The sequence below is a fragment of the Jaculus jaculus genome, chromosome 12 (genome assembly GCF_020740685.1).
Source record: "Jaculus jaculus isolate mJacJac1 chromosome 12, mJacJac1.mat.Y.cur, whole genome shotgun sequence".
NCBI classification, from domain to species: domain Eukaryota; kingdom Metazoa; phylum Chordata; class Mammalia; order Rodentia; family Dipodidae; genus Jaculus; species Jaculus jaculus.
Window position 1 is genome coordinate 18808240 of NC_059113.1, and position 19888 is coordinate 18828127.

Sequence of the window (19888 nt, forward strand, 5' to 3'; positions counted from 1 at the left end):
TATTCCTTTGTGGGTTTTATTTATTTTGAGTAAAATGTAACAAGAGCCCAGAATCCTTCTAAGGGCCACTATGCAGGAGGTACGTCCATGAAGCCAGCCTCCTAACACCCTTTCAAAGCGCTTCCTCATAAACGATGCTAGTAATTAGATATGTGTGTGGGGAGTGCTGGGGTTGGGGATAAGACACCAGCTTAGTCAAATCATGAAAACATTGTAGGTTCTGAGATGAATAACTCGTGTGTGTTGCCTAGCAGGACAATGAAAAATAACAGGGGCACTTCTGCGAAGCTCCAGTGTAACCACATGGAAATATTGGACAAACCCAACCTACATATTACTAATGTGGGCAGTGTGTGACCATTCTAAATGACCTGATTGAGACCACAGGCAACAACTTGAATGGGGCGAGGTGCGGTGGCACACATCTATAATCCCAGTACTTGGGAGGCTGAGGCAGGGGGATCAGGAGTTCAAGGTCAGCTTTAGCTACATAACTTTTGTTTTGTTTTCGATGTAGGGTCTCACTCTGGCCCAGGCTGACCTGGAATTCACTCTGTATTCTCAGGGTGGCCTCGAACTCAGGGTGATCCTCCTACCTCAGCCTCCTGAGTGCTGGGATTAAAGGTGTGTTCCACTATACCTGCCTATACACTATACATTTTTTTTAAAGAAAATTTTAAGATATTTTATTTGTTGACTTATGAGGTGAGGGAAAGGGCCTGCCAAGGCCTTTAGCCACTGCAAACTCCAGATGCATGTGTCACTTGGCTTACGTGAGTTCTGGGGAATTGAACCTGGGTCCTTAGGCTTTGTGGGCAAGGACCTTAACTGCTAAGCCATCTCTCCAGCACAATTTTTTTTTTTTTTTTTTGAGATAGGGTCTCACTCTAGCTCAGGCTGTCCTGGAATTCACTACGTAGGCTCCAAGTGGCCTCAAATGCTTGGAGATCCTCCTACCTGTGCCTCCCAAGTGCTGGGATTAAAGACATGCATTACCATGCTGCCTGGCTTTTTTGGTTTATTTATTTATTTGTTTATTTTAAATATATTTTATTTATTTGAGAGAGAAAGAGAGAGAGAGAATGGGCATGTCAAGGCCTCCAGCCACTGCAAAGGAACTCTAGATGCATGCACCCCCTTGTGCATCTGGCTTACGTGAGTCTTGGAGAATCAAACCAGGATCATTTGGCTTTGCAGGCAAATACCTTAATCACTAAGCCATCTCTCCAACCCTTTTTTTTGGTTTATTGAGGCAGGGTCTCACTCTAGCCTAGACTGACCTGGAATTCACTATGTAGTCTCAGGGTGGCCTTGAATTCACAGTGCTTCTCCTACCCCTGCCTCTCAAGTGCTAGGATTAAAGGCATGTGCCACCAGACCTGGCTAAGAATTAAAATATATATATATATATATATATATATATATATATATGTACATATATATATATTTAAAGTTTTATTTATTTGAGAAAGAGGCAAATAGAGAGAATGGGTGCACCAGGGCCTCCAGCCACTGCAAATGAAATCCAAATGCATGCACTACTTTGTGCATCTGGCTTTACATGGGTACTGGGGAACTGAACTCTGGTCCTTAGGCTTTGCAAGCAAGTGCATTAACTGCTGAGCCATCTCTCCAGTATCTCCCTGTTGCAGTCCACTTCACATTGCTGGTAGAAATCACCCGACCAAGAGCAGCTTGTGGGAAAAAGAGGTTTATTTTGGCTTATAGGCTCCAGGGGAAGCTCCGCGATGGCATGGGAAAATGATGGCACGAGCAGACAGACGGTGGACATCACCCCTTGGCCCACATAAAGTGGACAATAGGAATAGGAAAGTGTGCCAAACACTGGTGAGGGGCAACTGGCTATAACACCCATAAGGCCGCCCCAAACAATGCACCACCTCCAGGAGACTTCAATTTCCAATTTCCATCATCTGGGGAACCCAGCATCCAGAACACTTAAGTTTATGGGGGACACCTGAATCAAACTACCACACCCCCTTTTTTTGAGGCCAGGCCTCACTCTATCCTAGGCTAACATGGAATTCACTCTGTAGTCCCAGGCTGGCCTCCGACTCACAGAAATCCTCCTTCCTCTGCCTCCCAAGTGCTGGGATTAAAGGCTGTACCACCACACTCAGTTTACATAGAAATTTTGAGGCCAGCCTGGATTACTGGAGACCATACCACAACCAAACAAAAACCCTTGAGTGAGTCTCTGAGCAAAGGAGATATGGGAGTTAATTTGGCTATAATATAACTTTTCTGTAAATTTGAGCTTATTTCAGAATAAAAATAAAACAAAGGAAGACTCACCCCTCCTAACCCAGCTTTGCCTCTAACTCATGTCATTAGAGAACAATGTTCCCCTGGTCACCCAAATTTAAAACTTAGGGGTAAATCTGGTCGCTCTCACCCTGTCCCACTACCTTAGTGGTAAGCCCTGCCAATTCTTTTCTAAAGTGTCTCATATAGCTGCCTTTTTACTAAATATATATATAATATTATTTATATATAATTATATTATTTTATATATTCTATTATTTTTAAAATATATATTACTTATTTATTAATTTGAGAGAATGAGAGACAGAAAGAGGCAGAGAGAGAGAGAGAGAGGGAGGGAGGGAGGGAGAGAATGGGCACACCAGGGCCTGCAGCCACTGCAAACAAACTCCAGATGCATGTACCACCTTGTGCATCTGGCTTACATGGGTCTTGGGGAATCGAACTGAGGTCCTTTGGCTTTACAGGCAAATGCCTTAGCTGCTAAGCCATCTCTCCAGTCCATAGCTGCCTTAATTAAATCTCTGCCTTAAAAGAGAAAGAGAGAGAGCTGCAACCCGCCTCACATGACCATTTTAAGGAGGTTCTGTGAAAGGAATTTGTACGACATTAACTACTGTGAAAACACAGGTCTGACTACTTTGTCAGTATGAATTATAGCTGTCTACCGCTGCAGTCTCCTAGAGGGGCTTCCCACCAGCATGTCCTGGATACAGTCACCTAAGCCGTCTACCTAACAGCACTTGTTTATCTTTTTGGGGCTTGGCTTTCGCACAGTCTGTGGCTGGGTTTACTGGGTGATTCCTGGGAATGCTAGGTTCTTTGAACTGAGCAGTGTGGTTTCCTCCTGCCAAATGACCACAACCTGTGTCCGCAGTTCGTGGAGAATGGAAAAGTGACCAGAGAGAACATGCTCGGCTTGTGAATATGTTCCCCATGCGGGTTTTCTCCATGGTGGTAAAGACCTATCCTTTGATCTGCTGGCGTTAGTAGACAGCAACACGAATGGACAAGTACAGAAAATAAAGATCTGGCATTAGTGGAGGAAACAGTTCAGGGGCTTGGTTTTCTCCTGGGCACACATGTCAGCAGTTGTGACTTTCATAATGCATGCCAATTATATGGCTGCTTTTTAAAAAAATATATTTTATGGGTTGGAGAGATGGCTTAGCAGTTAAGCGCTTGCCTGTGAAGCCTAAGGACCCCGGTTCGAGGTTCGGTTCCCCAGGACCCACGTTAGCCAGATGCACAAGGGGGCGCACGCGTCTGGAGTTCATTTGCAGAGGCTGGAAGCCCTGGCGCGCCCATTCTCTCTCTCTCCCTCTATCTGTCTTTCTCTCTGTCTGTCGCTCTCAAATAAATAAATAAAAAAATTTTTAAAAATATATATTTTATTTATGTATGTATTCGAGAGAGAGAGAGAGAGAGAGAGAGAATGGGCACACCAGGGCTTCCAGCCACTGCAAACGAACTCCAGATGCATGTGCCCCCTTGTGCATCCGGCTTAAGTGGGTCCTGGAGAATTGAACCAGGATCCTTTAGCTTTGCAGGCAAATGCCTTAACTGCTAAGCCATCTCTCCAGCCCTATGGCGAATTTTTTTATACTGTGAATGATACTTTATTAAGTCATCTATTTACAACTGAAACTCTGGGAATTCAAAATTAACATCTTTGCCCAAGAGCTTCTTACAGACGCCAGAAAAAGTTCCAACCTTGTGCTCCACGTTGTTCTGCTGGACTTCTAAATGAAACTTTTTAGAAATTTTTTAAATTTTTATTTATTTATTAGAGAGAGAGAGAATGTGTGTGCCAGGGCCTCTAGCCCTTGCGAATGAACTCCAGATGCATGTGCCACCTTGTGCATCTGGCTTACCTGGGTCCTGGGAATCAAACCTGGGTCCTTTGGCTTAGCAGGCAAGCGCCTTAACTGCTAAACCATCTCTCCAGCCCTAAGTGAACCTTTATAGCTGGTTGCCATTCAGTTTCAAACAGATCCTCTCGCCTACAATTTTACTTGGGAAGACCGAGTCTCCAAGGATGGTGTGGTGCACAGCGGTCAGGCTAAGGCATCTAAGGGTGTTTTGCTTTTTTTTTTTTTTTTCCCATGTGTCTTTCTTGTTTGTCTTAGGCAGAATTCTCTTCTAGCAATGAAGACTACATGTTGGTTCCCACTGAACTTTTTCTCCAACTCACGCATTAGCCGAACTTGGATTTTTCCGGAAAGATTTCAGTCGAGGAACTGGGACACAACTTATGACAGCTTCCTGACGCCCCCAGTTTCGATGTCCTGGGCGCGGCGGGGTTGCGCTCCCGCAGCTGAGCCGTGAGGCAGCGCCCGGGGTGATGCCGGACTCGAACTCGTGGCTTCTTGCCATTCGGCTTCACAATTTTGGCACAGGAGCCAAACATGGCTTTGTCCTTGAGGAACGCCAGTTTAAAAAGAGGCCCAGCTCTCGCGACAACGTCTCATATCCAAACAGTTTCTTTTTTAAAAAGGGCTGCTAGCCAGGCGTGGTGGCGCACACCTTTAATCCCAGCACTCGGGAGGCAGAGGCAGGAGGATCGCTGTGAGTTCAAGGCCACCTTGAGACTACATAGTGAATTCCAGGTCACCCTGAATGTAAGACCCTACCTCAAAAAAAAAAAAAAAGTGTTGCTGGGTTGGAGAGATGGCTTAGTGGTTAAGGCACTTGCCTGGGAAGCCTAAGGACCCAAGTTCAATTCCCCAGGACCCATGTAAACCAGATGCACAAGGTGGCGCATGCATTTGGAGTTTGTTTTCAGTGGCTGGAGGCCCTGGAGGGCTCATTCTTTCTCTCTCTCTCTTTGCTTACAAATAAATAAATAAATAAAAATATTTTAAATTCTGAGCCATCTCCCCAGCCCAAGTGTTGCTATCTTTTGAAGATGAAATGAAATATATCAGTCTTATCATTTCATGTGGACAAGTTAGAAAAAACATGTACTTCCAAGGCATCCCTCTGACTGAGTTTTCCCAACCTCATTCCTACCACCCACCTTGACTTCAAAGTGACTGAATCTCTGCTCATGTCATGAGGTGAGTGAGTGGCTTTGCTCCGCCCAGTGCTTCTACTATGATGGATGATAAGCAATGGGAAAACGAACCTCTAGCTGAAACCAGCAATCTCTCGTCTTCTTCCATTGTTTTTTTTTTTTTTTTTTTCCTTCTTCTTCTTCTTGTTATTTGAGGGAAGGTCTCACTGTAGCCCAGGCTGACCTGGAATTCGCTCCATAGTCCCAGGCTGGCTTTAGAATTGCAGTGATCCTCCTGCCTCTGCCACCTGGGTGCTGGGGTTAAAGGCACGTGCCACCACGCTTGGATACCCAGCTAAGATTTATTTTTCATTTGTTTATTTTCTTTTTTTTTCTTTTTTTTTTTTTTTTTGTTTATTTTCTGAGGTAAGGTCTTGCTCTGGCCCAGGCTGACCTGGGACTCACTATTGTAGCCTCAGGTTGACCTTGAACTCACAATGATCCTTCTACCACTGCCTCCCGAGCCCTGGGATGAAAGGCCTGCGCCACCACGCCGGGCTAATTTTATTTTTTATTTATTTACTTTTTAAAATTTCCCTCCTTTAAACTTTTTGTTTACTTATTTATTGAGACAGTGAAAGAGAAAGAGGGAGAGAGAGAGAGAATAGGTGAACCAGGACCTTCAGCCACTGAAAACTAACTCCAGATGCAGTGCCACTTTGTGCATCTGGCTTATGTGGGTCCTGGGGTATTGAACCAAGGTCTTTTGGCTTTGCAGGCAAATGCCTTCACTGCTAAGCCATCTCTCCAGCCCTAATTTAACTTTAAATTTTTTGTTGTTGTTGTTTTTTCGAGGTAGGGTCTCACTCTAGTCTAGGCTGATCTGGAATTCACTATATAGTCTCAGGGTGGCCTCAAACTCACGATGATTCTCCTACCTCTGCCTCCCAAGTTCTGGGATTAAAGGCGTGTGCCACCACACCTGGCTTTATTTTTTTAAATATTTTTATTTATTCGAGAGAGAGCTGTGGGTGCACAAGGACCTCCTGCATGAGCCACTTTATGCATCTGGCTTTACTTGAGTTCTGGACGATCTAACCTTGATGGATAGGCTTTGTAGGCAAGCATCTTTAAAGGCTGAGCTATTTCCCCTTCCTGGAAAGAGTTCTTTTGGCTCCTGGTTTCTGGGGACTCAGTCCATTTTGGCAGGGAAGGAATAATGGAACAGCTCAGAACATGGTGGCGGGAGTTTGTGGCAGAGGCTGTTCACATCGTGGTGAACCACAACAACAACAAAACAAAAAGCAAGCAAACAAACAAACAAAAAAACAGAGATCAAGGCAGAAACCTTAGGCAGGGTATAGCCTTCAAATGTCTACCCCCACTAGTTGCCTACTTTTGCCATCTAGGCCCCACAGCCTCCCCACAGAGCATCCTCGGCTGAGACTAGTCATTGAAAGCATGAGCCTGTGCAGGACATTTCAGATTCAATCTGTAACACTATTTTGGTTGTTGTTTGTTTGTTTTTTCAAGATAGGCTCTTGCTGTAGCCCAGTCTGATCTGGAATTCACTATGTAGTCTCAGGCTGGCCTCCAACTCACAGTGATCCTCTTACCTCAGCCTCCCCAGTGCTGGGATTAAAGGCGTGCGCCACCACATCTGGCCCACGATGCTGTTTTACAACATGCAGCAGTAGAGGGCAGCAGCCCTCCAGAAGCCCAGGCTAGACCTCTTCCAGCTTCCTTGGTCCTCACTTCCCCTTCCTCCTTGTATTTTGTCACCAGCCCTATCATTTACATCCCTGCGTGACATTAAATTGTTAGGGACATGCCCCCTCACCTAGTCTTCCATTGTTTTGTTCCTGAGTTACAGCTGCAGTGATAACTACCTCCAGTTTTCATTCCTAAATCTACCTTGTATCCCAGCACTCTTCCAGAAATGCATCTTTTATCACATCCTTCTCTATGCAAAAACCCACAAGTCAGGCTGGAGAGATGGCTTGGTTAAGGCATGTGCCTGCAAAGTCTAAGGATCCAGGTTCAATTCCCCAGTACCCACATTAAGCTAGATACACAAGGTGGTACATGGGTCTTGAGTTTGTTTGCAGTGGCTGGAGGCCCTGGCATGCCCATTCTGTCTCTCTCTCTCAAGTTTGAAAAGAAAAAAAACAAAGACCCCACAAATGCTGTCAAAACCTCCGGTTCAAGTCACACATGGTGGCACATGTGTAGTCCCAGCACTGAGAAGGCTGAGAGAGGAAGATCATGAGTTTGAGACCAGCCTGGGTTACATAGTGAGTCCCAGGCCAGCCTGGGCTGCATAACAAAACCTTGTCTCAAAAACTCAGATCAAGGGCTGGAGAGATGGCTTAGCGGTTAAGCGCTTGCCTGTGAAGCCTATGGACCCCGGTTCAAGGCTCGGTTCCCCGGGTCCCACGTTAGCCAGATGCACAAGGGGGCGCACGCGTCTGGAGTTCGTTTGCAGAGGCTGGGAGCCCTGGCGCGCCCATTCTCTCTCTCTCCCTCTATCTGTCTTTCTCTTTGTGTCTGTCGCTCTCAAATAAATAAATAAATAAATAATGAACAAAAAATAAAATTAAATTAAAAAAAGACATCATCTCCTGAGGGCTGGGGGTAAAAATCTGAGCATAGTGACCAAAAAAAAAAAACCTCAGATCAAATAAATAAAAACAAAATATTAAAAGGTTGGGGGGCTGGAGAGATGGCTTAGCAGTTAAGACACTTGCCTGCAAAGCCAAAGGACCCAGGTTCTATTCCCCAGGACCCACGTAAGCCAGATGTACAGGGTGGCACATGCATCTGGGGTGCATCTGCAGTGTGCCCATTCTCTTTCTCTCAATCTCTCTATCTATGTCTTTCTCTCAAATAGATAAATAAAAATAAAATATATTTTTTAAAAAACCTCAAATCAACCCAACCAAACAAAAATGTTCATCTAGTTCAAGTGTTGCCCGCCCCCCATCCTTTGCTCTTCCTCAGCCCTGCTGTCTGAAGCCTTGCTGTGAGAGCAACATGCATGAGCACAGGTCAGACACAAATCCCACACCACCTTAGATACAGGGACTTGCAGATCCCTGATCCTTGGGGAGTCCTGCAACCAGTGGCCCATGCACACTGAGGAGTGACTGTATATTTTCTTTTTTTTTTTTTTTTTTTTGGTTTTTCAAGGTAGGGTCTCACTCTAGCTCAGGCTGACCTGGAATTCACTATGGAGTCTCAGGGCGGCCTCGAACTCACAGTGATCCTCCTACCTCTGCGTCCCAAGTGCTGGGATTAAAGGCGTGCGCCACCCTGCCCGGCTGTGACTGTATATTTTCTTATGGCACAGAGTCACACACATAGAGAGACGGGTATTTGTTCTTAGTCCCCAGGGACAGGATTTTTGTGAAGTCAATACCTTCCCCAATAAGGAAATGTGAGAGTCATAGAAATTTAATGACCCACAGGCCAGACCTTGAAGCAGCAGGGGGAGGATCAAGGAACAGCCCTGCCGAAGTGCCTAAACTTCTTCCTTCTTCAGTCTTTCTCTCTCTTTCTTTTCTTTTTCTCTCTTTCTATCTATTTCTCTTTTTCTTTCTTCCCTCCCTCTTTTTATTTTTATTTTATTTTAATTTATTTGAAACATATACATATATATATATGGAGAGAGAGAGAGAGAGAGAATGGGCATGCCAGGGCCTCCAGCCACTGGAAATAGACATGGGTCCTGGGGAGTTGAACCTGGGCCGTTTAGCTTTGCAGGCAAGTGCCTTAACCACTAAGCCAGCTCTCCAGACCCCTTTCTTTCCTTTTTTGATTTTTCAAACTTGGGTTTCGCTCTAGCCCAGGCTGACCTGGAATTCACTATGTAGTCTCAGGGTGGCCTCAAACTCATAGCGATCCTCCTACCTCTGCCTCCCGAGTGCTGGGACTAAAGGCGTGCGCCTCCGCACCTGGCTATTGTTGCTTTTAGTATTTTACTTATGAAAAGAGAGAGAATGGGCATGCCAGAAAGTCTTGCCACTGCAAACACACCCCAGATGCATGTACCACTTTGTGCGTACTGGGAATTTGAACCTGGGCTGCACTTGGGCCTGCAGGCTATTGCCAGCAAGCACCTTTAATTACTGAGCTATCTCCTCAACCCTTTTTTTTTTTTTTTTGCTTTTTGAAGTAGGGTCTCACTCTAGCTCTGGCTAACCTGGAATTCACTATGTACTCTCAGGGTGGCCTCGAGCCCACGGCGATCCTCCTAGCTCTGCTGGTATGACAGGTGTGTGCCACCTCACCCAGCCCCCTTGTTTTTGAGGCCGGTCTCCTCTAGCCCAGGCTGAACTGGAATTTACTCTGTAGCTCAGTGTTGCAGTTGCCTCCTTGTTGCTGGCACAAAGCACCTGACCAAAAGTAGCTGACAAAGGAAAGTGTTTTGGTTCACATGATGAGGAGAAGCTCCATGATGGCAGGGAGGAGATGGCAAGAGCAGAGGCTGGGCGTCGCTTGTCCTCTGCATGTGGAAATAGCAGCTGGAGAGCGAGTCAAACTCTAGCAAAGGGGAGCTGGCTCTATCAACCCTAAGCCCACCCCCAATGACCCACCCTCTCCATCAAGGCTCCACCTCCCAAATTGCCATCAGCTGGGAACAAAGCATGGAAAACACATGAGTTTATGGGGGACCTCTGATTTAAGCACTCCATCCAGGATGGCTTCAAACTCACAGCAATCCCCCTACCTCACCCACCTGGTTGCTGGGGTTATAGACATGAGCCCCAGTGCCCAGCTTTTTCTTCCATTTAAAAAAAAGTTTTTGTTTCTTTATTTTTATTTATTTGAGAGCGACAGAGAGAAGGCGGCAGAGAGAGAGAGAGAGAGAGAGAGAAAGCGAGCGCCAGGGCCTCCAGCCACTGCAAACAAACTCCAGACGCGTGCGCCCCCTTGTGCATCTGGCTAACGTGGGTCCTGGGGAACTGAGCCTTGAACCGGGGTCCTTAGGCTTCACAGGCAAGCGTTTAACCGCTAAGCCATCTCTCCAGCCCTTTTTCTTCCATTTAAAAAAAAAAATTTATTTATTTATTTATTTGAGAGCGACAGACACAGAGAGAAAGACAGATAGAGGGGGAGAGAGAATGGGTGTGCCAGGGCTTCCAGCCTCTGCAAACGAACTCCAGACGCGTGCGCCCCTTGTGCATCTGGCTAACGTGGGACCTGGGGAACCGAGCCTCGAACCGGGGTCCTCAGGCTTCACAGGCAAGCGCTTAACCGCTAAGCCATCTCTCCAGCCCCTTTTTCTTCCATTTTTTAAGTTCCGTGGCAGTAAGTATATGCCTGTAGCTGTGCAGTCATTACCATCCATCTCCAAGACTTTCTGTCTTTCGCAAGTGAAACTCAGTATCCACTGAACACTAACTGTTCACCCCTTCTTTCACCCCAGCCCCTGGTAACACCCACCCTGCTCTCCACCTAAGGACGGGACTACCTGCGCACCGCGTGTCCGTGGACTCAGTCGTTCAGCACCTGCCCTTCTGTGACTTGGTTATTTCACTCAACGTTATACCTTGTAGGCTCACTCATGGCCCATGTGTCAGAATGTCATTCCTTGCTGAGGCTATGATTCATCTGTATGAATAAACCACACTTTAAAAATACTTTATTTGGGCTGGAGAGATGGCTTAGCGGTTAAGCGCTTGCCTGTGAAGCCTAAGGACCCCGGTTCGAGGCTCGGTTCCCCAGGACCCACGTTAGCCAGATGCACAAGGGGGCGCACGCGTCGAGTTCGTTTGCAGTGGCGCCCTGGCGTGCCCATTCTCTCCCTCTATCTGTCTTTCTCTCTGTGTCTGTTGCTCTCAAATAAATAAAAAATTTAAAAAAAATAGTTTACTACAAACCGGGTACTGTAACACATGCTTTAATCCCAGCAGATCTCTTAAGTCTTCAACTCTCTTGATCTAGAGACTCAAAACTTAGTCACTCTCTGGACAGGCACCTCAGGCCCTCATGCTTTTACAACTTCCCAAAATAAAAATATCTGAAACCTTGGGCTGGAGAGATGGCTTAGTGGTTAAGCACTTGCCTGTGAAGCCTAAGGACCCCGGTTCAAGGCTCGATTCCCCAGGACCCACGTTAGCCAGATGCACGAGGGGGCGCACGCGTCTGGAGTTCGTTTGCAGTGGCTGGGGGCCCTGGCGCGCCCATTCTCTCTCTCTCCCTCTATCTGTCTTTCTCTCTGTGTCTGTTGCTCTCAAATAAATAAATAAATAAATAAATAAATAAATAATACTTTATTTATTTATTTGCAAGGGGAGAGGGAGGGAGAATGGGTGTGTCAGGGCCTCTAGCCACTACAAACGAACTCCAGACGTGTGCACCACTTTGTGCCTTTGACTTTAGTGGGTGCTGGGGAAACAAACCCGGGGTCACCACTGAGCCGTTGCTCCAGCCCAAAACTTTACACACACACACTCACACATACACACGTACATATGGGTTCTTCAAAGTAGGTTCTCACTCTAGCCCAGGCTGATCTGTAATTTACTATGTAGTCTCAGGGTGGCTTTGAACTCTCAACAATCCTCCTACCTCTGCCTCCCAAGTGGTGAGATTAAAGGCATGCACCACCACATCAGGCTGGTTTAGCCATTTGTAATGTTTATTTATTTATTTGAGACAGAGAGAGAGAGAGAGAGAGAATGGGCCCACTAGGGCCTCTAGCCACTGCAAATAAACTCCAGATGCATGCGCCACCTTGTGCGTCTGGTTTACATGAGGATTGGGGAATTGAACCTGGGTACTTAGGTATTGCAGGCAAGTGTCTTTACCACTAAGCCATCTCTCTAGCTGCTTCTATTAAATTTGGTTTTTTTCAAGATAAGGTTTTGCTCTAGTCCAGGCTGACCTGGAATTCATTAAGTAGTCATAGGGTGGCCTTGAACTCATAGGATCCTCCTACCTCTGTCTCCTGAATGCTGGAATTAAAGGCATGTGCCACCATGCTCAGCTCATACACTGCATTTTGTTTATTCATTCACGTTCACACTGTCCAGTGTGCTTGGACGAACGCAAAATAATCACACAAAACACAAAATGTGATCTAAAGGAGGGTCGGGGGTGCCCAAGTGCCCCCTTGACTGACTGTCCTCACAGTTTGTTTTGTTTGTTTGTTTTTCGAGGTAGGATCTCACTCTAGCCCAGGCTGACCTGGAATTCACTATGTAGTCTCAGGGTGGCCTCAAACTCTTGGCGATTCTCCTACCTCTGCCTCCCAAGTGTTGGGATTAAAGGTGTGCGCCACCACGCCCAGCCCCTCGCAGCTTTTATTCAGTGTCGGCAGCCAAAGCTACGGGGCATCCGAGCATAGGACAGATCATGAGTTTGCATCAGATCAGATCATGAGTTGTTTATGTTCATTACTACACCAGGAAATCTTTGGAGAAACTGTGAGCTTTTGCCTTCAAGAAGCTCCACCCAGCCGGGCATGGTGGTGCGCGCCTTTAATCCCAGCACTCGGGAGGCAGACATAGGAAGATTGCTGTGTAAGTTCGAGGCCACCCTGAGACTTCATAGTGAATTCTAAGTCAGCCTGAGCTAGAGTGAGACCCTACCTCAGAAAACCAAAAAAAAAAAAAAAAAAAAAAAAAGTTTGTAGCTGGGTTTGGTGGTGCATGCCTTTAATCCCAGCACTCAGGAGGCAGAGATAGAAGGATCACTGTGAGTTCGAGGTCACCCTGAGACTCCATAGTGAATTCCAGGTCAGCTTGGGCAAAAAACCAGCAAACAGCAACAACAAAACACTAAGAAGCTCCACCCAAGGCGTACAGCCTTCTATGTCCTCAGGCTTAGCTGTACAAAGGCTATGCTGTTAAGAATTAGTTTGTTCTCCACATCTCCCCAGTTTAGCTTGATATCCACACCTTCACCTCTTAATAGCGGCTGCAGTTGCTGCCATTTAGCAACCATGAGCAGCGCGGCTGTGAATATGACGTTCCAATAGCCATTCGCCCCTCCCCCACTTTTGATTATTTTGGATATATGCCCAATAGTGGAATTGCTGGGTCATACGGTAATTCTATATCTATTTATTTTTCAGAGCTGTGGATTGAACCCAGGTCCTTGCACTTGCTAGGCAATCTATCACTGAACCACATCTTGCCCTCTGTTTAACCTTTTCTTTTCTTTTTTGTTTTTCAAAATAGGGTCTCACTCTATCCTAGACTGACCTGGAATTCACAATGTATTCTCAGGGTGGCCTCGAACTCATGGCGATCCCCCTACCTCTGCCTCCCAAATGCTGGGATTAAAGGTATGTGCTACCACACCCAGCTTTTCTTTTTTTTCTAAAAAATTTTTTTAAATCTATTTGCAAGCAGAGAGAGAGAGAGAAAGAGAGAGAGAGAGAGAGAATATGAATGGGCACTCCAGGGCCTCCAGCCACTGCAAACGAACTCCAGATGCATGTGCCACTTAGTGTATCTCACTTTATGTGGGTCCTGGGGAATCAAACCTGTATCACGAGACTTTTCAGGCAAACACCTTAACAACTGAGCCATGTCTTCAGCTCCTTTGTTTACCTTTTTGAGGACTATTTTTAAGATATATTTATATATTTACTTATTTATTTGAGAGAGAGAGAGAGAGAGAATGGACACGCCAGGGCCTCCAGCCACTGCAAACAAACTCCAGATGCATGCACCCCCTTGTACATCTGGCTTATGTGGGTCCTAGACAGTCAAACTGGGATCCTTTGGCTTTGTAGGCAAACGCCTTAACCGCTAAGCCCTCTCTCCAGGCCTGTGGCTTCTTTTTTTTTTTCTGCAGCTGTCACACTATCACATTCCCACCAGCAATTTCTCTACAGCCCTGAGTTGACAGCTTCATTTCTGTTTCGTTATGTTATTGAAAACAGCCATTCTAACAGGTGTAAGGTGATTGCTTACTTCCTTTTGTTTGTTTTATTTTTTCAAGTTAGGGTCTCACACTACCCCAGGCTGACCTGGAACTCACACCAATCTTCCTACTTCTGCCAACCCAGTGCTGGGATTAAAGGGGTGCACTACAATGCCTGTTTAAAAAGAATACGGTTCTTCTTTACACACTGGAAGTTTTCCAAAAACTAACTTTTTTGTGTGTGTGTTTGTTTGTTTCTCAACAACAAGGTAGGGTAGGGTAGGGTCTCGCTCTAATATTCATAGCATTCCACCTACCTCAGCCTCCGGAGCGCTGGGATTAAAGGCATGCACCACCACGTCCGGATAAACAGCTTTTCTTAATGATGTGAACTGTTCTAAGATCTGGGCAGAGTGAATGAGCATTTCCCTACGGTATTGGAATACGTAGTCAAAGTTCTGGCCATGCCCTTCTGCAACAGTGGTGGAAACTGTTATAAATCGGTGAGAGTTGTTTTGTTTTGTTTTGAGGCAGGGTCTCACTCTCGCCCAGGCTGACCTGGAACTCGCTATGTAGCCCAGGCATGACAATTCTACCTCTGCCTCCCCAGGACAGGGGTTAAAGGCCTGCGCCACCGCCCTGGTTTGTGTTAAGACTCTAGCGGGCAGAAACGCCATGGACTCAGAAAAAGCGGTGAAGGAGCGCCCTCTAGTGTTCCTTCTCTGCAGGAGTCAGTGAATAAAGGAGCCAGCTGAGAAATGTAGAGGAGTGTGTGTGTGTGTGTGTGTGTGTGTGTGTGTGTGTGTGTGTGTGTGTGTGTGTGTGTGTGTGTGTGTGCGCGCGCGCGCGCGCGCAGACTTCATACACACATGCCACTTTGTGCATCTGGCCTAGGTGGGTCATGGGGAATTGAACCTGGTTCCTTTGGCTTTCAGATAAGTGCCTTAACAGCTAAGCCATCTCTCCAGCCCCTGTGTGGTCAATTTTTTTTTTTTTTTTTTAGCTTCTTCCTCACACAGGTGAGACCATGTAGCATTTGTCTCTCTGTGCCTGGCTTATTTCCCTTACTATGAGGTCCTTTGGTCCCATCTGTGCAGTCACAAGTAATGGGCTTACACCTTGCTATGGTGCCACAGTATTCCATTGTGTATATTTGATATGTTATTTTACCCATTCATTTATCAGTGGATACTTGGGTTTATCTCACATCTTGGGTAAATTGTGCTATAGTAATGATGGGCGTATACATCTCTCTTCAATCTCTCTTTATGTCTGTCTTTCAGGAGAATCAAGGATCATACCCAGGGCTTTGCACACGTTAGGAAAGTGCTCTGCCACTGAGTTCCACCCTTGGCCCTCAGGTATCTCTTTGGCGTACAAGTTTCATTTCTTTGTTATCTGTCTGATAAGCTTTATCTCTGAGGACCTCCTCTTCCCTAAATTGGCTGTTGAGCCCCATGAGAGTTATTACGTAGGGGCTCTGGTTTCAGAGGTTTTTCAATGTAGTAACAAGTTACAAAGGATTAAAACTTTTCTGTCATTTCTCATTCTTTTTAAAATTTTTTTTATCTATTTATTTGAGAGTGACCGAGAGAAAGAGGCAGAGAGAGAGAGAATGGGCGCGCCAGGGCTTTCAGGCACTGCAAATGAACTCCAGACATGTGCGCCACCTTGTGCATCTGGCTAACGTGGGTCCTGGGGACTCAAGCCTCGAGCCAGGGTCCCTAGGCTTCACAGGCAAGCGCTTCACCGCTAAGCCATCTCTCCAGCCCTCATTTCTTATGCTTGGAAGCAGCCTTCAACTGCCCTCTTAGAACTGTAGAGGTGACACTCCCGTCCCTCAGGCTGCATCTTTCTCCTCCTAGGTAGAGCTGCTTTCCAGCCCAGACACTGAGCGAGAATAGATCCAAGGCCTGGCAGTCGATATGAAGAAATATGTGACTCCAATCAGGGAGTCATCTGTGACGATGGGAACGCCCGTGAGGTGGGAAGAGCAGTCCTTTGCAGACAAACCCACCCAGGATTAACTGCAGAACGGCTTAGATTTATTCGTTCACCCCAAGTTTTGCATCTGTGAAATAAAGACGGCAGTCCCTCTTCCCTCCCACACAACAGTCTTGTGCAAATTAAACAAGAGTGCTTGTGAAGGCTACTAAAGGCTCTCTCTCTCTCTCTCTCTCTCTTTCTCTCTCTCTCTCGCTCTTTCACTCGCTCTCTCCTTTCTCCTAAAGCCCTAAACCCCTCCACTTTGCCTGCAGCTCCCACAAGTCACATTGGTAGGCCAGAGACTTCTAAGGCGGTTGCACAACCACCAAGATGATTTCAAATCAAGAAAAGCTGCGGGCATGCAGGATGGCTCTGCTTACATTCCGGTGCTGGGTGGTGTGGGGAAGGCATTTCCAAGCCATCCTAATTACCTCCCAAGACTTTTTCCAGTTGCCTGAGCCAGAAATCTGGGAGTCACTCTTGCTTTTTCCTTTCTCACCAGCCATCTCTACTCCTCAGTCCTCCATCCCGAGGTCTCTCCTGAAGACAGTCTTTGTCCTACATCCTAATTCTCACCCCTTCCTCCACCTCTTCAGCTCAGGTCACGGCATCTCTTTCCTGGAGAAGTGCAGTCCCTTGCAAGGGACAGTCCGTATTGTTCCTCTTCTTGGCCAGGAGCCAGAGCTCTTTCTACAGCCAAGTTTTAGCGCGTCACTCTCCCATTTGCAATCGCTTATTGATCGCTCAGTACCTATGGCATAGCCTCAACTCCCTGCCGAGCGTGGCCTGGTTCCTGTTAGGGCTCTTTTGTTTTTTGATTTTTTTTGTTTATTTTTATTTATTTGAGAGTGATAGAAAGAGAGAGAAAGAAGCAGAGAGAGAGAGAATGGGTGCGCCAGGGCTTCCAGCCACTGCAAACGAACTCCAGACACGTGCGCCCCCTTGTGCATCTGGCTAACGTGGGTCCTGGGGAATCGAGCCTCGAACTGGTGTCCTTAGGCTTCACAGGCAAGCGCTTAAGCGGTAAACCATCTCTCCAGCCCGTTAGGGCTCTTGACTCCTTTTCCAGTTCTCTCCAACTGTGCTGCAGCCCCGTGCTCACTCTGTGGGCTCCATCTCTCCTGGATCGCCCATAGTTCCCAGCGGACCTTAGTGACTGAGGGTTTTCTCAGAGGAGAGACATAGCAACAACTTCATTTTTCTTCTTCTTTTTAAAAATCGATCTTATTTATTTATTTGAGAGAGATTAAAGGTATGTATGCACCATCATGCCAGGGTTTTTTTGTTGTTGTTGTTTATTTGTTTGTTTTTAGTTTTTTGAGGTAGGGTCTCACTCTAGCCCAGGCTGACCTAGAATTTACCATGTAGTCTCAGGCTGGCCTTGAACTCATGGTGATCCTTCTACCTCTGCCTCCCAAGTGCTGGGATCTTTTTATTTTTATTTATTTTATTTATTATTTTTTTGGTTTTTCGAGGTAGGGTCTCACTCTAGCCCAGGCTGACCTGGAATTCCCTATATAGTCTCAGGGTGGCCTCAAACTCATGGCAATCCTCCTACCCCTACCTCCCGAGTGCTAGGATTAAAGGTGTGCACCACCATGGCCAGCTTTATTTATTTATTTATTTTTTTAAAGAAGCAGGACCATGCCCAGCTTATTTATTTATTTATTTTTAAAGAAGCAGGGCTGGGCATGTATATATATATATATATATGTATATGTATATACACACACACACACACACACACATATATATATACATACACATATATATACATACACACACACATAAATACATATGTGTATGTATATATATTTGTATATGTATGTATTTATGAGAGAGAGAGAGGGCACACCAGGGCAAATGAGCTCCAGACATATGTGTCACCATGTGCATCTGGCTCACATGGGCTCTGGGGAGTTGAATCTGGGCCCTTAGGCTTCATAGGCAAGTGCCTTAACCACTAAGCCATCTCTCTAGCCCCATTTTCTTCTCTCATTTCCTCCTCTGCCTCCTTCTTCTTTCTTCATTTTCTTCTTACTTTGCTTCTCCTCCTTCTCATTCTCCATTTCTTCCTCTCTCCTTCTCTCCCTGCTGGCATGTGAGTTCTTCCTCTTTTCTCCCTTCCCTTCCTTTTCTCTTCCCTCCTCCCCTCCTCTTCCTTCCTTTTCTTCTTCCTTCCTTCCTTTCCTCCTCCCTCCCTCCTTCCTTTCTTTTTCTTTCTTTCCTATTTTCCTTCCTTTCCCTTCCTTCTCTTTTTCCTTCCTTTCTCCCTCCATCCCCTTTTCCTTCCCTCCCTCCCTCCCTCCCTCCCTCCCTCCCTCCCTCCCTCCCTCCTTTCCTTCCTTCCTTTCATGTTGGGCAAACTCTCAGTCTAACTCAGACTGACTTGGAACTCTTGACAATCCTCCCACCTCGGTCTTTTGAGTACTGGACTTAAAGACATGAGCTCACATGTGAGTCCTTCAGTGTGTGCAACCCAAGCCACCCTGGAGCAAAACAGGACGGCTGCTCACCTTGCCTTTGTCCCGTGTTGCTCGCTAGTTTATTCTCTTACTCCTCTCTCTGGAATACACTCCCTTGGGCTCCCCACTCCACTCATACCCCTGTCATTCTCCTGGTGTGTCCCTTCTGTAGCTGACCCCTGGGCTGATCTGTTTGTCCCTCCTCTGAGCCCCCGTGCTTCGTGCATAGATCCCTGTGTTGTTAGAACAGCTGCGTGTCAGCTTTCCAGCTGTATTAAACTCCTGAAAGCAGGCGCCAGGGTTTTTGTTGTTTTTTTTCTCACACCTGCAAAGTAGGTCTTCTGTATCCACAGGTTCAACTTTCTCAGGATCAACTGAGCACAGATCAAAAATACCAGGACCGGGCATGGCACGTGCTGAGGTAGGAGGACTGCTGTGAGTTTGAGTTTGTGAGCCTGAGACCACTATATAGTGAATTCCAAGTCAGCCTGGGTTAGAGTAAGACCCTACCTCAAAAAACAAACAAAATACTAGGAAAAAAAAGTTTCATTGTTGTTGTCACGTATTATGTAGTTAGGTCTATAATGGTCTCAGTGCAGGGTGATGTCACCCTGGTAAGTGTGTACAGATCAATTATAATTTGGTCATGTTTTGGACCAATGTGTGTGCCTGTGTGTGTGTATACATAAATATATATACACGCATGAGAACTTAAGTGTTCAGTATCATGCTAGGCAAATGTGTTAACCATACTCTCTGTCACTGTGACATAATGTCTGACATAAATAGCTTAAACAGGAAGGATCCATTTGGGATGACGGTTTCAGCAGTTCTAATTCATGGTCACATGGTTGCATTGCTTCTGGGTCCACATGTGACGAGAAAGAACAGCATGGCAGCGGCACGTGGTAGAACAAAGCGGTTCTCCTCATGACGAGCAGAAGGCAGAGGGGAGATAGGAAGGAACGAGGCCAGGGACAAAATATACCCATTGATCGCATTTCCTCAGTGACCCACTTTCTCCAAACAGGCCCGCCTCTTCATAGCCCAGTTAGTGTGAACTCCTCAAAGGGTCAGCCCACTTGAAGCTGTGAGCCAACCACCTCCAATGACTGGATCTCCCAGCTGGGCATCAAGCCTTCAACAAACACATGAGCCTTTTTTCTTTTTTGGGTTTCTAAGGTAGGGTCTCACTCTAGCTCAGGCTGACCTGGAATTCACTCTGTATTCTCAGGGTGGCCTCAAACTCATGGTGATCCTCCTACCTCTGCCTCCTAAG

The 19888-nt window shown here is 46.3% G+C and overlaps 1 pseudogene; it reads right to left on the minus strand.

Annotated features, from left to right (window-relative positions):
* Positions 1 to 3921: 3921 nt before the first annotated feature.
* LOC101608481 lies at positions 3922 to 4696 on the minus strand (annotated as a pseudogene).
* Between the last annotated feature and the right edge of the window lie 15192 nt (positions 4697 to 19888).